The sequence below is a fragment of the Perca fluviatilis genome, chromosome 11, assembly GCF_010015445.1.
Source record: "Perca fluviatilis chromosome 11, GENO_Pfluv_1.0, whole genome shotgun sequence".
NCBI classification, from domain to species: Eukaryota; Metazoa; Chordata; class Actinopteri; order Perciformes; family Percidae; genus Perca; species Perca fluviatilis.
The window spans coordinates 22,870,078-22,892,541 of NC_053122.1; positions in this window are offsets into that span (position 1 = coordinate 22,870,078).

Here is a 22,464-nt window from a genome sequence, read left to right on the forward strand (position 1 = left end):
ATTAGTCAAAAGGATTCAAGTGATGAACAGTCTAAAGAATATGTGTAAAAATGCTAAGTTAACTCATTCAGTTACACCCATGACTATTAACAGTAGAATACCTTACATACAGATTAAATATTCATTTGCCATTCATTTCCTATTTCTCTTTCATTTGTTTTTTGAGATGCAGAGATGTTTTTTTTAATGATTTTTAACCTATTAACTGCTTTCTAAAATCGTTTTTGTTCTCTCTCATCTCTCATCGATCAGAGATATCAATTCATCTCCAAAAGGCTTATGAGAGGACTGACCCTGGTAATTGTTGTCTAAATAAATATGTCATTAGTCTCCCTGAATTCAAACCTGCAGTGTGGAACTTTTGGGATTTTACATGGTAAAAGCATAGGCGGAAATGAGAGGGTACTGGGGAATTGTTTCAAAATTACAATTACATGAAACCATTTTTGTGTTGACCTCTTTTCCGCCCAGTTAATGGCAAAAAAAGATATAGGAAAGTAAAGAACATAGCAAGATGAAAGCTTGACTTTCATCTTATTTTTCCTATTGAGAATGTAACATTAGAGAAGGAACTAAGCTGATGCATTCATCAAACATGTGCTTCACCATTAAGTGTCCACCACAGTAACAGCCGGGAGAAAGAAAAGCCTCAGACTCATACTGTATCGAATGAATGGCTGAGGTTGACCACTAGTGAGTTCATTCATCTCCACAGCCACACCTCTGAACCACATCAAAAGTGTTTAGTTGTTTGGTCGAGATATCTCCTGGTGTTTGTCTCTATTTAACAGAAATATTAATGTGCTATGAACTAGAGGGCAGGGTCCAGCAGCAGACATAGTACATGCAAAAATCATAAGGCACGGCTCCTGTTCATTATTGTTCTTCCAGCTGAGGCTTACAATACAGATTGCACTCTGGGTTAGGTGGTTATGCTTTGAAAAATGTTCTGAGCGAAATTCACAGCTTGTCTTGGTCTTGCTGGTGTGAAGTTGAAATTTCTTCGGCAACTACAGTACTGTTTGTCAAAGTGCTGCACAGCATAATCTGTTAAACGCATACACTCATATAAAAAATAAAACAACAAAAAAAACAGCCGCAAACAAAATGATTACAGACAACTGCTGCAATCTCAAAAGGGCGCTGTTGGTGCTAGAAAACCTTCAGAGAAAAAAGAACGGTTGTCACATGAGTTATTTTCCGACTAGGAGCCTCATGTGACGATATTTAGCTCAGTGGCCCCGTTACATTTATCGGATGGAAACAGAAAGAAAGAGGACCTGACAAAGTGTTTTCCTCTGTAGTAGTCGTAATCAAAGTCAGCCCTCTGCAAAATCTTACTGTCATGTTCCACAAACTGCTAGAATTTAACAGCCGAACTGCTAGGATTTAACAGCTGAACACGCAAGGATCAGCAGAGTGCGAGTTGAGTAAAAAGAACGAGATAGACGGGGTTAGACATGCTGAGGAGAAATAGGCGGGGGGTTAACAGGTAGATTAAGAGCATAAAGACGAGAGGCAGAGTGCCCGACATACACACACAAAGAGGTGAGACAATTTCCAGGTGGCTGTTTGTGAGTTGATTTTGGGGACTGCTGTTGAGCATTAGGTCGGCACAAAGATGGAGGCTCACTCTGGTTCCTAGTGTGTAACCCCTGTAGTGAAGATCTATAAGACTGATTAGACCACCTTCTGTGTGAGCTGCTGCTTTTGCCTCACTGCCATTTTCTTGGCAGGCTGCAGACAGACACTTCAGCAGACTACAGAACGCAGTCTCACACAGGGGTTATGCCCTGATAACCGCACAGTCTTAGCGAGCAATTTAATTGGCCCGCTGCACATTTGACTTCAGGGAATGTTTTGACACTGTAGGTGTGAAAACAAGATGAGCTAAAGGTTGTAGCTGTAGCTACAAAGCGTGCAACCAAATCTCAGCCCCCTCAGTTCTCTGAGCTCAATGGCCATAACAAAAAATGTGCATATTGATGAGGATACTTTACTAAGTTTTAAGCCATGAGTAAACATTCAAATAAAAAAATAAAATAAAAAAAGGATTATTTTACTAAACGTAAACATCACAATTTTTAAGGAAGTACCATTTTCTGATGTATTTTTGGGCAAATATATGCTTATTCAGAGCTGTATATCAGTCACGGAGGATCTGCATCAGCAAGTGGGGGAAAATACGTCACAAATGCACACACTGCATGTATAAGAGCACGCATAAGAGTACAACTTCATTATCTTTGAATAAATATAAACATGGAAGTGGCAAAAAATCCAATGCTGCACAGGAGCAAATCTCCTACTAAGCCCTGTGACCACTCTGTTGTTTATTTATACCAAAGTCTGGAGAAGTTAAACCACACCGACATTCCCTACATGTCGATCCCTTTGATGTTCTAAGACTTAGCTCAAAAGACATTTTTTTATATCCACCAACACTGATGCTAAGGGAATACAATTTATTGATTTGCTGTCAGACTTGGATCAACATGGTCCTATCAGGAGGCTCGGTACATAAAAACACAGCCGGTGGACGGCGAGCAGAGCACAAATAGACCAGCAAATGATGATGTGGACTGTGGAAAACAAAACAAGCGTTGACCCCATAGCTCATTCGGCTGGCTCAAAGGGAGTAGCATCACACAAATCTGCTGTGCTCCGTTGGGTTCACTTGGCTTACATTCCCAGACAATTGGCAGCTGGGTGATAGGCATATCAGATAGATATCAGACCTGATTCAACTGAATTAGTAAATCAGATAACCAATACAAAATGAATCACAAAAGCATACTGTACTTTTACTGATCTATCTTGTGTTCCATATTGTAAAGCTGCAGATGGGGCAGTCTTAGTCAGGGTCCTCATTCAGGGTCATAGTGGTCTGAGGGTAGAAGCTCCCCCTTGCAACGCCTGGTGTATGTATTCTTTAGGCAGGGTAGGGCACCGCCTATTTTTTTGTTCAGCCGAACGAACCGTCTTCGAACGAACAGCCATTGTTTTTCACCCCTGTTTCCCATCTTTGTGCTAAGTTAAGCTAACCGGCTATTGGCTGTAGCCTTGTATTTAACGGACAGATGTGAGAGTGTTATTGATCTTCTCATCGTAACTCTCAGCCAGAAAGGGAATACACATATTACCCGAAACAACACATTCTATCTTTAAAAATTGTGAAGGTACATGAATTGATGTGGTATGTATTTACGGGTACTGGTAAGAATATTAAATAATCCACAAATCCAGGCTAGTCATTTCATCCTCCGTCTCAATGATGGCATTGTAAACAGTGTTCATGTTACAAAGTAATCTACCAGAAAAAGTGCTCTTGTACTTATTTGATTCGTCGATGCAGTGCATTGTCACAAAATGTTGCATTGTGCTAAGTCAGATTCATCATTGATCATTTTTATTGAAATGAACAAAAGGGCTGTGTGTTTGTCGCAGTGCTATTGCCAGTTTGAACACGGCCTTGATGCTTTTGTTGCCATAATGTGTCATTTCTAACACCTGCTCACAACACACACCTCATTCAGCAAACAGGCAACCTTGACCTATTTGCTTTACATGCAGGATCACTTGTTGCCCTGGTTGCTATGCAATACTTGACGCTATGCCTTTCCCTTTAAATAAGAACAAAGTTCCTTTTTTTTCTCTTTCCCCCCAACCAAAAAAACCTCTTCTTCTTCTCTCATCGATTGCCACCCCAACATCCCAGAAATCACTCCGTCTATTGTGAGTGGCAGGTAAAGGAATGACGGAGGAGGATAAATCGATGCAAGTACATTTGGCAGTCATTCCTTTCTTCTAACCTTTCATCCTTTCCACCAAGAGGTCAAATCAAAGCCCCATCATCAGCGATTCCAAAGATGTGGAATGAATTGTTGCATGTTATATAGTGCGAGACGTGTCTAGACAATATGCAGGACCTTCTGTGTGACCTTTTTTACCGAATCGGGAAAGCAGACTTTTCCTTTTTTGAGGAGTTCTTCTAGCATTTCCTGCTATGATATAATATGATATTTATCATATTGTGTTATCTCATTAATTGTGATGTATTTCCGGTCACACAAATCATTGCCTTTGTGAAATTATTTCAGCACACTGTGAAAGGGAACACATTTAAATTCAATCCAGGCACTGACTCATTTATTATGTGCATTGTGATTAACTGGTATTGACTGGAGGAAGCCCCCTTGCATCCTACAAATACAGGAATGACCAACACCTGGGGGGTCTGACCTTTCGAGCTTCACTGTCTAGCTCGATGAATCCCTCTAAGATCAAATGAATGCATTACCAGGCGCCTGTGATTAATTACTAACAGGGCCCACAGCAAATTGCTGCCACAGATGACAGCTAGTGTGATAACATTTCTTATCAGCGACCTCCATCACCCCTTCCATAACTCACATAGATCACACAGCCCTGATTTAGACCTTTTATGGAAGGCATTATTAATGGAGCCATTGTTGCTATATGATTGAATCCATGAGAAGAATTTATTTTCTTGGGGAAAAAAAAGGATCTAAAAGGATACATTTAAAAAAGGAAACATGTTGTACGGACACAGAACCTGGTTAAGATCCAGCTGTAATCCAGAGTCTTTATGTTTTACATAAATTGTGCTCAAAGTCGCTTTAAAAGGTAAAATATTCTGTGTAAATATAAGATGCTATTTTTTTGTGCGTAATTAAATCAAATGGAAGACATTCAAAAGATGCCTGTTTCGGATTGGCTGATTGCTTGTCCTGTGGTATTGCTGCTTGCAGCTTTCTGGGGAACCGATCATCCAAACAACTTCACACTAGACACTGCGCTTCATTGGGTCCTGAGCAATACACCCGCCATGACATAGTTTGCTCACATATCCAAGTCGCGGCTACTCACGGTCAGAAATTCCGGTGAAATACACTCTGGTTTGCAGGAAAAAAAACACCAGAATAACACCAGAATAGAGTTTAAGAGAATGAGATAATGCATCCAACAAAATATGTACATCAAATTCAATATGAAAACAAAGTGCGCATTAGTTCACTTTAAAGCTCAACATAAATGAAATGAAACATGGCTGAAATACATTATATCTAATTCAGCGGTGAAAACACAATTTAGCAGCCTACAATATCTACTAAACCATTTTGTAAAGTTCTCATCTCAATCACAAGCCGGCATAACAAAAACGTAAAGCTTGTTTATCATCAACATTACAGTGGAAACTGCTTCTATTAAAACAGCTCGAGGGTTATGTGGGAAAAAAACATTACATTGTATTCCCAGTTGCGGACAGTGTATTTATGAGGTAAAACATTTTCCATTAATATTGTGGAGACTAATGGCTGTTAACGGCTGTTGCCAGCAGAAAACAGATAAAACCCTGTATAGCTCCGCTGCTTTCAGCCCTCAGTGTGTTTAAAAAAATTATACTTATATTACATACCTGAACACAGCATTCCAGTATTTAATTAGAAGAGCCCAAACGCACAACCTCATTCTCTATATAGTCACACATATGTTGCTCATCTAAAAAACACATGACAACCTTAATTATTCATCTGAATAATTATTTTATAACATGCCATGATCAAACCAGATGAAGAAGCCTAATGTGATCTTATATACATTTCATGACATAGTAAATGAACGCAGCACGCCAGCCTGCACATGTGTCTCTTTAGAACTTTATAAATTATGTTTGTGTCTCTGTGGGATTATCCAGCTAATGGATTGAAAAGTCCCTGGGCAACAGCAGCATAGGCACACAGTAACTCAGTCCATAGGCAGCAAGTAGCCATAACAATGGAGAATAGGGCAGATGAAGGTTGCATGTAATTACACCTACCCTCAGGCTTAATTAGGTCACCCTTAAGTGAGTATTGTGTGATATTGTGCCTGTGTGTTTTGGGCCGTGAGTGCATGTGTGTGTGAATGCAATCTCCAAACAAACCAGGAGTTCACGTCCGTGAGTCACAGGATCAGGATGAATATACAGTGGGCTGCTGAAAAGTGCCTCTCTACCCAGCTGAGAGCTTTTGGTGAAACATTCTTGTGCAATGATTCACACACACACACACACACATTCTGGTTATGAGTCAAATCCTGTTTTGGGAAACGATGTTTACATGGAACATGGAGGTTTTTTGTACGCCTGTGAACAAAGTTATTCACGTTTTTGATTATTGTTTGTTGTCTGCGCAGACGTGTATTCAACTCCTCAACATCGCAGTCAGTCTCTGTCATTTCTATGACTCTAGGCCTCATGAGTGCATTATCTCAACAGCTCTGAGACGCTGCTGCATTGTAATGCGGCGTTGTGGATTTGACTTTTTCATCTTATCGCTAGTAATGGAAGATTAGAGCTTATCGTCATATATTGTTTGTTTTTCTGACTAACTCCTGTGTGACTCCAGTTGAAGAACACTCCCTGCAGATAGCAGACAGGGAACAGATACCCGGATAAAGTTTACCTGCTTTAGTATCGTGGTTTCTTTTATAACAGTCCAGCTCACTAGTTTCTGCAAGTGCTTATCTATATTTCTTTAAACGGTATTTTATATGGACTGCATAGACATTCCTGTAGTATTGCAGTTGTGGCAAAATGTATTGTTTGTGTCAAAAACGATGTTTTTACATAAGTCTGGTCATGTTTGAGGGATAAACTTTATAGTCTTGTCTTGCATGTTGGAGAGACTAAAACTTCACACCCACCTACTTGGAATTCAGTTGTATTGACTCTTTTCAGATACTGTCATCACAGAGGAATGGCTGGAGCTACTCATTTAATCATATTGAAATTATTCCAAGGTGACATTACTGTCTGCATTCCACATGTTATGCTGTTTTTTCTTCCACTGCTTCCATTTTTCATTGTCATTTTAAACTGTCAACCTTTTGTCCTGCGCTCTCTCTCTTGCTGTGTCCTTGATATAAGTACCCACTGCTTCTGTCTGAGAACACGATTATTACCGTGCATGGCTGTTTGCTGAGGGAAAAAAAAGAGAGAGAAAAGCTAATGATGTTGGCTTGAGCTCAGAGCTAATTAAAATGCTATAAATATGGTGGAGGTAGGTGGCAAGATTGATGTAGTGTGTCAGAAGTCCGGTGAGCAGGGAGGTGCGCAGAAATGTCTGGGCGATCAATACAAGCATAGTGAATGCATGACACTGCATATGCATTTAATGAACTATCAGTTTTATCTGTTAATTACACACCAGGACACACCTTAGCATTCCTCACACTGTGCTAAACCTGCCTGGCTGTCCAGATAATGACCGGCTATTTCACACAACAAATCTGCAAACGGTGGGCACATTCCTCTATTTTTACCTGCTCACTTTATCTCTCCCCCTCTCCTGCCTGTGCTTTCATTTATTGCAGGTAATTCTCCATGCAGCAACACACTCCACGCTATATCGCTAAATGTAATGCATTTTTTCTTTTGTCCCTTGACCGCCTAGTTTAGAGTAGCATCGGTATTCATTCTGCAAACATTGTGTCTCTAAAGATGCCAGCGGTTTCTCAATGTGCTGGAAAAATTGTGCAGGCAGGCAGAGGGGGCAAGAGCTAATTGGCTAACAGGTAATGTTGGAAAAAACGAGAAATACAACTCTTATGTTAAAGCCCACCATAGAAATAATCTTCAGCAACTGAAGTTGTTTTTTTAAAGAGCCAATATTACTGTCAAAGCCCTTTTGGAAGTGCTTATGTAAAACTGAAACAAAGTAATAATTCAATGGCCATCTTTGCCCGTCGAAGCCACGATCACAATGAGATGATTGCTGATAGTGGAGTAGTAAAATATCTATCAATGCTTCTATTACACTAGTTACTCTATAATAGTTCTTTTTAAAGAACTTTGTGCCATTTCATCTTATGGCTTTGAAAATCCTGTAGAGTAAGCTGTGGTATAATCCCTTATTACAGGAGCAATTCGTCTGTGATGGTGAATTATTTTGAGGGTTAAGCTTTGCATATTATCTCGCACAAAGTAGTTTGTTGTGGGGTGAAGAGGTTATATTGGACGCAGACAGTTATGTAATTTACTGTGAAATATGAATGACAAATAGCGGTGAATAGGACATAATACAAAACCCTTGCTCTACTTTATTCATTAACTGCCACTCATGGGTCTCTAACACCAACATTTTTATGTCATCATATGTCATAATTTTCAGCGGTAAAATTACCATTGATACCTAGAAAGACCAGCCAGTTTGTATCAGTTTTTTCCTCTCTTGTCACTTAATGTTTACAGTGCTGTCCATCAATATTAGAACGGTCTTTTGTTGGCCTATACTGCAGCACATTGGATTTGAAAGGATGTGAAAATGAAGACTCAGCTTAAATTTGAACATGTTTACATTCACATTAGGGCTGCACAATATATCGTTTTTTTCTTTTGTGCAAATGTCGCAATAAACACATTTGCGAAAGGCTACATATCGCGAAAGACACTCCGAGATTTGTTGTGTTAGTTGAAAGAAAATATCAGTAGAAAACTGCACTTTAAAATGTAACTGTCATACTTTTTTTAGTGGTGCCTTTTATATTCTATTCAAAGTTCAATTTGTTCAATAAAGGAATGTTGGAAATAATTTCCTTTCTTTTGTTTCAAATTCAACAAGCAATTTGTTGTATTTTAGCAGAATACTGAAAGCAGAAGAAAGGCAGAACTGAGTACACTTTAACATCTGTTTATTTATCGCAAATAGCATCGCTATATTCAAAAACGATATCGCATATTGCATATTTTCTTATATCGTCCAGCCCTTATACACATTTTTTATACAGACTCCTTATGTTAGAAAGGACTACAGGTCCCCCACTAAGGATGTAAACACCTCCAAACACCCTTAAAGCTGCTCAAAGGTTTTATTTGAAATCCAGTGTACTTGAGTAGAGCACAATGAAAAACACATCACAGGCGCCTTGGTAGCTCACCTGGTAGAGCGGGCGCCCATATTATAAAGGTGTACTCCTCGACACATCACTGTCTTAATAATTGCGGACTGCACTGCAAGGTATTGACATACTGTAATTGGCATGCACACACACAGGTACTGAATGAGTTCAGGTTTTCTTAGCTGGAAGAGGTTAAGTAGAGAGCACAGGGACAGTGAAGCCTTGGCTGTAGTCAAAGAGCAGGGGGCTGGGGCTGGTGATAAGTTACTATTCTTACTGCAACCCTTTCAACATATCTGCCTTGTCTCTCTGGATTACATTATCAGAGGGATATCTTGACAGTTGCCAGAATTCCCTTCACACAGCACAATCCTAATAAGACTGTTTTCTTTTTTTTTTTTTGGTATGCTGGTTGGTATGGATACGAATGAATAAATGAATGCTGTTTTTTTTCAAAGAAGCAGAATATCCCGCTTTCACCATTTTTTTTCTTCTTTTTCTTTTTTTTGTTTAGAAAAATGCAATATCATTTAAATTGGATTATTGTAATGTGGTTAATGGTGGAGAGAGTGTGTTTAAACAAAGTCAGCACATTGTGGGCCAAATTTAATTCTATTATATCTTCTACTTCATTATCTTACAGTATTTTGTCAGTAGCCTTTTGTATCTGAAAAGTTTGTTCCAGACTTCAGCACAATTTTCGGAGATTTTCTCTTTCTCTTCCTCTTTGACACACAGTACTACTGTCACCTCTGGGCCATAAGGTCAGTCTCTTGAAGCTGACTCCAAAGCTCCCCCCCAACTGTCTTCCCGTAAGTGCAGTTTCTGTTTATTTTTAAACTCCAGCAGCTGCATCTTGTCTTTTCTTTCGCTCTTTCTTGAAACTCTGGCATATGTTCAGATGGGCTCAGATGGAGGAGGCAAAGCAAACATTCCTCGCCTTAATGCACTCCTCCCCCGGAAGAGCAATGGAGAATAAAAACTGTAAAATATAAAAGCCTTGTGTTTGTTTGTGATACTGCTGGTGATGGCTGTTATTTACATAAAAGCATTAGATATTATGTGACTACCAATTATTTGTGTATGTATGAGTCACAAACGGTGACCAACATGTGCCTCCTGTGGACTCGAGGTAATAATAATAATAATAAAAAAATTTTTTTACATTTAATTTTATTCGGACAATGCACATTAATCATTTCTGTAAATGTGTTTCAACTGTTTTCCTAGTTACCTAGCATGCATGTCTTTATGGTGGGAGGAAACCAGAGCAACCGGAGGAATCCCACGCAAACACAGGGAGAACAGGCAAACTCCACACAGAAAGGCCCTGCTCGGACTGGGGAGCGATCTCTAGTGCCAACTTGCTGTGAGGCAGAAGTGCTAACCACTGAGCCGTGCATGGGGTGGAGCCATGGCTTTACTTAAAGCTATAGTGCGTAGTTTCAGTCTTCCCCATGAGGAAAAAACAACAAAACTTTCGGCGCATCCACATGATACAAGCCTTCCGTGATCGCGCACCGCCCCTACACATCCTCCACGCAGTTGCTAGTAACCAAGGAGGACACGGAGGATTAAAAATCATGATCTACTCTGCAGAAGCGGTAATTATCTTCACTTGAGTCGCCAGACGACACTAGTTTCTGAACACAGCCATACTGAGAAATACAGAGAGAGTTTTGTCTAGCTTTGTATCAACTCATTTGTCAATGGCTTGAATGTAACGGATGTTCATTAATATACAAAAGTTACGCACTAAAGCTTTAAGCACTAGGGAAGATGAACATGCATACGTAAAAGGTATCCTATACAGCATACAAAACAATAGAGGAAAGATTGACTACAAACCTACACTTGAACAGGTGTGTCAGTTGGCCCCTCCTCAAGATTTCCCATCTTGCTAGGAGTTCAACTTATTTGTATGTAATTCAACAGTTTGTTTGTTTTGTAATGTTGTATACAGAATTGTAGGTTGTTAGGTATATCCCATGTTGTGTTTTACATGAAATTATTAAAATAACAAATGCCTTTAATCACCTCACGGTGGCACTGTGACGCAACGGGTCTACAGCATTGCTATCAAGTTGTAATACTATTATAAAGCGGGAAAATTGCCTGAGTCAAAATGACTTGGCAAAATTGCCCTGCAAGCCAGTACAGACTATTCCCCCTGCTGACCAGGTCAAAAGCCTGACAAAACAACATGTCAATGAGGTAGAATTATTTGCATGGCAGAAATATCAACCTGTTTTTGTCAAAGCGACCATTTGAACAGGCAGAATCACCCTGCATGGCTGAAATCTCTCCCTGCCTGTGGAAAATCAGGCTGCCTACTCGGTAAGGAGGAAAGAGCAAAGATCGGTTGGCCAATGGTTTAGCCAGAGGCAGGGCGATATTGCTCTGGTTAGCATGTCAATTTGCAAAGAGGCAGGGCAATACGTTTGGCATGCAGGGCAATTCTACCTGGTAGGCAAGTTGTTTCTACAGCGGCAGGGAATATTTCTGCCTTACAAGGCAACTCTGCCTGGTCAGCAGGTCATTCTGACAGAGGCAGAACAACAGGGCACGAAGGCTGATTCTTTTACGGTTCTAGTTGAATTCTGTTAAAAAAAGAATGGCTTGGACATAAAAAAGTGGTTCAGCTCTGACACTTACTGTAGCTGTCTTGACATCAAGTTCCTGCCTCACAAGGAATCTCGCTTAAAATGGCGGTCAGTGGAGTTGATAATGGATACAGCAGGCAACCTGCAGAAATAAGAAAGCCACAGGCGATTAGAAAAAGGTGCCAAAGAAGGCTAACGTTACTCAATTATGTGTGCGTGTGGTTCAAATTAAAATCTAATTTAAGGTAGCACCAAGATAATAAAAAAAAGTGTGTTTTATTTCTTTAATTTGCACAACTATTCCATTCCATTAGACATACGTAATTTCTGCTCATCATACACTGGGTGAAAGTAGCGCCCCAAAGGAGAGCTTTTTTAATTTAAAGTAATTAGTCCTGGAGAACAGGGATGAGCAAGCGTGCATGCATGTGTGCATTTCTGTACATGTGGGCGAGATAAGGAGATAAAACGAGAGGTAGAGGAGCAGGGGGAGATTGCAATAAGGAGGCACTTGTTATTTAGTAATTGAGTTTTGTATTGATTCCAGTGTATCATCTTTAAAACTATTGGACAAAAGAAAGACAACATCTCTTAAAGATTGATTCAACCTTTTCTATTCAAACATTTTTCTTAGCTTTTCAGATGAACAAACCAATGCAAAAACCAATACATGTTTTCCTCTCTTTTTCAGGTTTACGCTCTGCACCTCTACCCTGCCTTATTTGTGGTCATTTATAATCTCTTACTGTTGACACTAATAAAACCTTCAAATTACTCTGTTCGGTCAGTGTCTAGAGATAGATAAAAGGTGCTGAAATGTAGAGCCATATAAGTGAGATCCTGCTGGGATGACCTGACTGCTGCCTACTCACTTACAAAGTTATTAGAGTGACTCACAATTTGGCTGACCACGCTCATGCCCATTTACCAGCATTCAGAGGCTATGTCAGCATACCAGCCTCTGACTCTGATTGGAATGATTGTGCTCCACTCTGTAAGGGGTTTCATTGATCAGGCTTTGTGACTCATGATTTAAACAGGAAGACACAAGTTCAAACTAGCAGAACTAATAGTCTAGCCAAAGAAAAGAATAGAGTTCTAGAATTGCCATCAGTGTGATCCAAAAAGAAGGGCATCTCTGTTGAGCCACACAAAAATATCCCCATATACCAATTAGGCTGCTGCGGATGCACATACAGAAACAAATCACAGATACAATTGTTATTAATTGAAATACATGTTGATAATAAGGTTCCAATCTATTATCTTTTTTCTGTTCTCTTTGTGGCAATGAGGTCTGTGGTAGCTTATCGTAGTGCAACTACTAAAAGTGGTGTAACCCATTTTTGCATCATATCAATACAAATTCCTCTGTTCTGGCATTCACGGCAGAACAAGGCATGTTAGAAGAAAAGAGCCTGCAAGTTCTGGGCGCTATTTTAATCAGGAGAGACTTTCTTTAAACTAAACAATCCATTTTTATTCAATTACTATCATGAAGTAGTATATTTAGAGGGGTAGTGATGCCGTGATTAAGTCAGGATATTTCCCCCTGGGGTCTATAGACACTGGTGGTGGTGGTGGTGAAGAGAGTTGCTGAAGACCTGGATGATGTGATGATATGATGAAGCCTCGAGGTGAATTTCGTGCTGAAATGACAACTGGCGGCAGCAGATAGAAACACCCATTTTAAAGTTTAACAGCAAGGACATGATTGGCTAAGAGAGATTGTGGCAAGACCTGGTTGGACTACTTGGAGTTAACCCCCACAGAGCAGAAGCCGGAGGGAGAGAGAGGCAGAGAGAGATGAGAAAGAAAGAATAAAGAGTAAAGTCTTTCTGATTGAACTTTCACTAATCTTCATTAAAAATGCTTTCAAAATCAGAATTAGAATTATATCAGAATAGCATTAGTTCTTATTAATTTTTTTATTATCAAAGTGCCAATTCTTAATGATTTTTTTTTTATTGTAGCTCCATTTAAAGCACACATTTGTAGTATTATACCTGTGAAGGACAGCAGAATCACTTATCTAATCATATCAAGGCTACATAAAATAAAAGATTCCCACACACATTCCTTGATTTAAGGCAAAGAAAAGTATTCTCACACTTTCTAATATATTTTCTTTTGTATGTTTTCATGTTTGGCAAGGTCAACTATAATTACAGAAGATTCTTGTTTACATTTCCAAAGATGTGGTCATAATTACCAACTATACATATCTTATAGGGCTGGGACGATATGCTTTTATCCAGATTCGATTCTTTCACAATACATGGGTGCCGATTTGATTTGTATTGCGATTTTCTTTAACTTCTTTAACAAAAACAAAAGTTGACTACTACACTTATAGAGACAATATATCATAAGACATTCTGAGAACTAATTGTTTTCTAAGAAGAATGCAAATGTCATGTCATTTGTAAAGAAGTACATAACATGTATTTTTGTCATTTTCTGCTTTTGGTCTGTTTTGCTGGAAACGGATATGATGTACCGTCAGCGGTACTGTATACAGAAAATATTTAGGTAAACATAAAATAAAGGTAGTTGGTAAAAATAAAAAATATCAATTCTAGGGAAAATAATTGAGTTTAAAAATCATAGCAAAATAAATCACAGTACACACGATTTTCTTTTTTTTTTCACCCCTAATGTCTTATATCCAGAAAAAGCCACACTTAGCAATTGTGATGAATCAGAATGAATAACGTTGTGAACTGATCAACGGTTAATTGAAGACCATCAGAGTCTTTCTGGAGTGTGCTCTTAGACTATGGGAGCGTAGGAGTGGTGTTCTTGCTGGGATGGATGCACCAAAAAAACAAGAAACATTGGTCACTCTCTGTAGCGCTGATCACTGACTCCCATGTTAAGGGAAGCAGAGAGTGGGACAGCCAGCCACAGACAGCAATGCGCTCAGATAACACACCCTGTCAGCGCTGGCCGCCCTGCCAGTTTGATTAAACTATGTACATCAACAGGCCTGCACCCTGGAGGCCCTGGGTAACAGAAGGGCATGGCTCAGTGGAGTGGGTAAATGGTGTACACTGCTGCCTTTTGCCAATACTTTTCACTGCTGCTTTGTGTCAGAAAAAATATAGACACACAGGTAAGGACAAGTGGTGAGATCTCAAGTATAATTCTGTGGCATCAGAGCTGTGAGAGCGATACCAGCTGGCCTGTGAATGGTTTAGACCCACTGTGCTGCTGATGAATCTCTGCTCTGCTGTCTTACCAGGGAGTCTTTTATCTACCACACCACACCTGCAGAACAAGATATTCTCGAAATCCATCTCCTTCTCACCCATGTTGATGTTAAAGACCACTACCAAGAGAATCTCACATGATGCCCGAACCAGGCTGGGAGGCCTGACCCAGATATGGCATCCCAGCGTCACACCCACACCCACACCCACACCCACACCCACACACTCACCCACACCTCACCCTAGCAGTAAAGCTCGACACCTCTCTCACGCTTGCACACAGTTCTTTCTTTTCCCGTCTCTCCTTCTCACCCCCTTTTCCTCTTTTCATTTTTTTCTATTTAGCCATCGAAAAAGCTCTCCCGGGGAATAAGAATGAGACTTGCTAAAAGAGTTGCAGAGTGTGCCTGAAGAAAAATGTGCAAGCGTAAACTAAACAGTGAAGCAGTGAAGATATTGCTCCAGTTGTTCAGCAAATTTGTTTTTTACAGTATATAATTATGGTAATTATAGAATTGTTTAGAAAAAACCCATCAGAGAAAAATAATGTTCATTTATATCAATGACAATGCTTTAAAGAGTTTAAATCTCCTAGGTAAAAATTAGAAACTCTCGTTTTCCTCCCTAAATGCAATAAACAGCTCCAGTATTTCCCTTTTAAGATTTCAGTTTTTCTGCAGACAGCATACAGCGTACATGGAATGAAATACAACCAGAACATCAAATATACACAAAATATCTCAGAATTTTTTTTATTAGGTGTGAGTAAAAAGTGCCACCTTTGAGACTGCAGACGTTAGTAAATGTTAGTTCTACGGTGAATGACCTTCACTAAAATTGCACTGCCAGAACCTTTTTGTTCTTGTGACCAATTCCACAAAGAAAAAAGGAGAAATACACTGAAGTAAGCACCAGTAAATCCAGCCGGGCCACTCAGAATGAGAAATGCTATGGGTAAGAACGGGCTAATTTATCAGCATTAAGTCAAATAAGGACGAGGTAGAAAGAAGCGGTGGAAGTGGAGGGTTGGGGTGAGTGGAGGAGATAGTGTGGGCTGAGTATACATCAGTAGGACAGAAGCATTTCAAAGAGACATCAGCAGATAATGACTTCAACCCCCTACATCTTCACTAAGCGTACAGCGGCTTGTGGCACTCCAACGGGGTCTTCAATGTACAGTACATTGAAATGATAGACCTTAGAGGCAAACACATGCTTTTCTCAGTCCATCGCTACTCATTTCATCAAATGGCCTGTATTTAGAAAGTGGCATTAAATTCAAGCAATCAAAATAGCACAGAGGATTTACCGTGTCATGCTAACAAAGATTCATTGCTCTTTCTGTCTTTCTTACATACTGTTCACATGCAGATACATACATGCTTATTGCCAGCCACACACACACACACACACACACGATAGCAAAGAGACCGCCATTGATAGCGACCGTGACAGATTCATCAGTGGGCGTTGGGCGTGGGTGAGTGTAGGCGGACATGATTTAATACACACTGAAGCTTACTGCAGTGAGACACGATTGGCTGTTTAAAACATTACTTTTTGTTATAATCTTCTTCTTGTCTGAAAATAATTTTAACTGTAATATCTTGTTTTTTTAAAAATATTTTTTTTTTTTTTTTTATTTTTTTTTTTTAAAAAAAAAAAATGCTAGATCAGATCTGCTAGACATGTCAACGTAGTTAGGTTTAGGCATGAGGAGTGGGGATTGGTAACAGTTAGGGTAAGAATAACAGGGTAAGCGAATCAGAGGCAGAATAAGACAAAAAATAAGGCAGGCCACGAGGCACGTCCTGTGAGGTAGACCGATCTAACATTTACCAAGAGAAACCCTCCATAACTTTTCCCAGAATCCCTCAGGCCAAAACAACAACTGTGTACACAGGATGTCCCATTATCTCTGGTACACAACAATGTGAGGTGTAATGGACATTGCAGCCTCTAGGGGTCACAAGCAGGGCTTCAGTTATAGTTGAGAGTATTAGAATTTGATGGGAGTTTGTTGATTGTCAGATTGTGTCCATGTAAACTGAAACATGGCTTTAATTCCATATGCATTATTTTTGTCTATTTGTATTCTTTAATTTCCCTCAAATGTTTTAAATCCTTACTATAATTTATGTGAAATGTGCTGTATAAATAAAGTTGCCTTGCCAGTAAATATTATTACTGTTAGAGATTATTTGTATGTGAATTATTGTTTAAGATTCATAATGTTAGGATTAAATGGAATGTACCCACAAGTTGCATAATGTCCACAAAGGAACAAACAATAATAAAAAGTAAAATCACAAACTAAAAATCACCAGAATTGAGTAAAAAGGGTTTCATAAGACAGGTGCAATATGTATAGCTTTGCTTTGATTAAAGGTCATCTCTCTCCTTTGTGTCTGTGATAGAGTTTGCTCTGGGCTCCAGCTGGGGTTCCTGACAACATCATGCCACGGTTTATTCCCCTGCTCAGGAGGACAATCATCTTTCAACCCTGCGGTGCTCCTTGTAGTGCAAGACACAGAGAATAAATCACTGCTGCCCAGCCCAGAGAAATGGGAAGGCTGTTAACAAGTCCAAGAGGGGCCCACGGTGCAGTCCAGAGAGGGAGTCAAGGGTCAAGGCTTCACTGCTGGGTGAGTAGGTGGACTCCTGTCCAGGTAGGCTGGTACAGTATTTGCTTGTGCAGTGGCTTACTGAATTCTTGAATGGTATGATTTTGACGGTTTCAATTCAGAGCAGTGGTCAGTAAATGTATATATTTAGGCTACTTACACATTCAGTCAGTTTGCGATCGTTTGCCACGCTTCCTCTCGCTGTTTCATTACAGCAGTTTCTTTTTTTATATATTCTCCATTTTAGCATCAGTAAATCTGTAACAGATAAGTTAAGAAAAGCCGTGAACGCACATCTATCCGAATTACTTCAGCCTGGCTCGACCTAGTCGCTCCTCCTCAGCCTGGTTTGGCCTTGGTGAAACGCACCAAGCCAGGCTGCACAGATTAGACTAGGTCAAGCCTCGCTTTATTGGTTATCCTGGATTTATAAAATTCAGCTTTTGTGCAACAGCCCGCAGGTATACATTTGGTCTTTGTTGAATACGAAAACCAGCAAAAACTAGGCCTTTTTTTCACAGCTGAGTTTTGACTTCTTATAGTAGAAAAAAACAGAGGTGTTACTCATAACATTAACAATGACTCCGTAACTCACGACAGTGTGAGAGTGAACCAGCAGCTAAATAGAATTTAGCCATCATTACCTTTATTATTTACACCTATGCGATACTGTGACATGTCAAAAATGTCTTTAGTGGAGAATGCCTATCAACATTTACATGTGAAAATACACAGATGCATATTCATATATATTTCCATGTGTTTACACACAAAAACTGCATTGAGAAGGAATTAAATGAGTGGAATAGAATTAAGTGCCTGCATGCTGAGCACCTGCCTGTACTTGGTTAGTTAGTGTTTCATTTCCTTGTTAGGAGAAGCACTTTGTGTTGCCTCGTTCAGATTCTTTAAATCACTGTAAAATGGTGAACGGTGATAGCACAAAAGCTGCGTTATGGCTTTGTTTGGAAAAATTATAAATCTGTGGATTAGTGCTTCCAGTTTCATTTGACCATTAAATTATGCCTTTAGCTTAAAAACTTTCACAGATAACAGCCACATTTCCTCAGATATTACAATGATAGCAATCACCGAGGCTTGGCTATATAAAAAAAAAAAGCTGCACTCTCCATTTGCAGTCTGACCAATTTTAAGCCACTTTGCAGTTACAGCAAAAACACTGCCCAGTCATTTGTTTTTAAAACAAAGAGAACGCCTTGCTAAACTTTTTCTCCCATAGAAGTTATTGCAATCCAAGGGCTCTGATGAAAGCATTTGAAAACTAATTCCCACACATGCATGAAAACTAGCATCTTCCCTCTTGTCTAATACCCAGATTAACATTTTTAGATATGGCATTTCCCCCCCCCCTCTTATCAGCACAATACAGTGTGAGATAATTATATGCCATAGCACTCCATTGTCTGTACAAAACACTTCTTCAGCTACTTCAATCAATATCAGTTATGCTGAGATGGATAAACAGTTTGCCTGATTAGAAAATAGGGAGTTTCATGAGTGTCACTGCAGGTGGAAACATAATTCATTCATTGTTAATGAAAACACAGTGGTGTCTTAATGTCAATTTTTTCAAAGCACCAGGCAGACCTTTACTATATTATAATGAATATCTAATTATAAATCTCTATAAATCTATGAATATCTATGTAGACAGATGCAGACGAGAATGTGTGCTTCTGAACCCCCACAGAATGATTTACAATGATTAAAGAATGTAATCAATTGCAATGTATCAGGACATATCTGGTCATTCTCCTACTTAACCTTTAACCTGCTGTCTCTCTGGTATTCCTGCGTCAGGAGCCTTCACTAACACTTCTGATTCTGAACACATGTTGTCTGACGCTGCTAATACACTAAGACTTAAGCATAGGACTTTTTGATTAGTAGTGACCTTATTAATTCATGATCAATGTGTTATCTTGCAGTGTGTCTGAACCTGCCAAGCCAACTCAATATCACCTCTACTCAAAAAGTAATGAAAAGGATGTCAAAGCAGTAAAACATTTGACTTGAAACCTGGCCAATACAAATCCTGTCAACTTGAGCCTGTCGCTGATGTGCAGCACACCAATGAATAGTGACACGAACGTGTGACACTGAAGTGCAACTGAGTATTATATTTTTTTTACTAGCAATTTCCTTCTAGTAATTTCCTTTGTAAAAATGCTAGGTGTTTTTTTTAAATAGTATTTTGGTGTTATTTGTTAGTATTGTATTATTTGATCATGAATCCATTAAATAGCTCCTATGTATTTCCAAGTGCAAATCTGGATGTGGTTAAAGGCTTGTCTCATTTAACACTACATCACATTAAATCGAACATACGCCTAGAGCCTAGAGTATAAGTTATCCTCATGTAGAATGGCTGTGATGAAGCTCCTCTTAACTCCTGTTCCCATTTCAATTTAACTGGCCAGTTGCTTTGATGGGTAGCATTGCTTGGAATATGTCTATCAGTAAGAGCTTCGTTTTAAAATGGCATTCTTGGTACCCACCTTTGTCTACAAAACAGCCTGAATTTTTCCGGGCATTGATATTTTACAATTTCAAGTACTGAAAACATCGAAAGGTTCTCTGTTAGCTGAGATTGTGGGCAGTGCAGGCCATGGGAGTAAACAAAAGTCACTGTAATGGTTCTGGACCTATGTTTAATGGATGGCTTTTTCATAGCATAGCACATTACCGTAATTCATTTGTCCATAAAAAGATCCACTCGGCCAAATTATGCTCAATTAGTATAGCCTGGTTCCAGACCTCTGAATCACCGCCTACACCTCCAAAGTGCTCAGTGATTCAAACAGGTCTGGTGTTGTACCCTTTGACAGCTGTTCGAGAAACAGATAAAGATTGAGGGACATTATCTTCCTATAGCTAGCTAGCAAGCTAAATCCTTGTAGAATAGTGACAAGAAAAAAGGGTCGCACAAATGTCCATAAACAGATGTATAGGATCCACACAGCTGTACAGGTTGTTGTAAATTGACTTACAGAAATAATATCTCTTAAATTGTCATTTTTGTTTTTAATTGTAAAACTGCTAATGCTACAGCATTGTCCGTGTGGATGGAAAAAATGATGTCAATGGGACAGGCACATCACTTGTTACTGATGGGTTGTGGCTGGGCAATATGAAGAACATCAAATTATCATATCTTTGACCAAATACCTCGATATAGATATTGTAGAGTTGACAACTGGACTTTGACAAAATATTGACACAATCAGATTTGAGATAAATAATCATCAGTAATGTGGATATAATGATTAAGTGGGTAAAGGCAAATAATAGAACAGCTAGAACAGCCTAGTAAGTCCAGAAAATGACATCACTTAACTGTAATGCAGCATTTAAAACCAGGAAAAGACAACACTTGGGTCATATTACAATATCACAATATTCAAAATCTAAGACACTAGCTTGTCTCATATCATAAAGAATTGGCTACCATGCACTCAATATTGGAAAAAAATGAATTAAGTAAAACAAAATAGCAATTTAATCTAATTATAAGACTGCAAATTGTACTGTGGTGAGTATACAGCAATATCATATTCTGGCATGTTGTTCTATGTATATGTTCCACAAGGCTCCTCTGAACATCCCTGTTGCATTAAGCTGCTGTCTACTTGCGGCCTACATTTAGCTTAAATGGCTCTTGTTCTCGTCTGACTTCTCTAACAACAAAGCAGGACAGCTGTCGACTGGATGTTTTTTAACGCATCTTTTTCTGTAAACTCCTAGAAGCACAGTGCATGAAAATCCCAGGGGTGTTTGTGGTCACAGGGTTTCTGAGATGCTAGAGGCATATCAGGCACCTGTCAACATACCAAGTTCGAATCACTTACAATAGATCACATCTTGCCTATTTTAACATTTAGTCAAGCAGTAAATGTACCGGCCTAACCTGTCTGCATGCTTTATACTTATATGATGCATGATGCATTTACCATCCCATGTCTTGTCCTTGGATATGCTTATTTTCTGAAATGTGTAAATTATGTATTGGATTTGCGACAAGACTGAACGTGAATATCAAATGTGATGAAATTGCAATCAAGTACAAATCTTGCTGGGAACACACACACACACACACACACACACACACACACACACACAGACACAGACACACATAGGCATAGGTTTACAGTAAATTATTTGAAAATGATTTTTTTTTTAATTGTAGAGGCAGGCAAACGGCAAGATTAATGTGAGTTTAACCCACAGGTGACAAGTGTCAAATCACCAATTGGGTGAAGTATCAGCCTCTCTAGACTGCAGTAATAAGTTTGGAAATTCACAACAGATTGTTTTGATATTCAAAACTTCGGAAAAATCTGAGTAGCAATGCACGCATGACCAAAAAGTGGAAAGCAGAAACAGTCAGCCAAACCCCCTTCAGTCCAAGAACACATGCAGTTTGGTATGGCAAAGCTATTAACATAAACACTGATAATGACTTCTCACTGAGAAACAGGGGCCCACAACATGTTTTCCACAATAGCTACACCATCCAATTATCTACAGATGTTAACTTCACGGAATGCTGGTTCACCACATCTGTTTGTTGGTGGGAGATCTCATTATAACATGCCTCTTTTAAACCCCAGCATCAAGCACTGCTTGGCACATTTTATTGCAGCGTGTTGAGCATTTACAACAAACATTCCTGACTGCTTGAAAAGTTTGCATGTTAGACCTGATGACTTCCAACAGTCAGTAAAATTCTCCTCATCGCTGCCGATTACAATCGACAGTTTCCATGTCGACCTATCCTCCATGTTGTATCACTCAGTACCACAGAGTCACAATGGTTATTTTTCCTAGACATTGGCCCTCATTTATCAACCTAACATAGAAACCTGCGCAGAAATCATCTTACGACAGGCTTCACGTGTGATTCATGAAACGTTCGTATCACACCAATCAGAGCGTAAGAATGGACGTACATTGCAAAAAAAAAAACCCCCCAACAAAAAAAACCTAAAAAAAAAAAAAAAAAAAAAATAATATCAATGATAATAAACTGTTTTATTGTGACAAATGCCTCTGCAAGAAATACAGACATATGTTTTATAAATAAATTGGTATAACATATAAAAC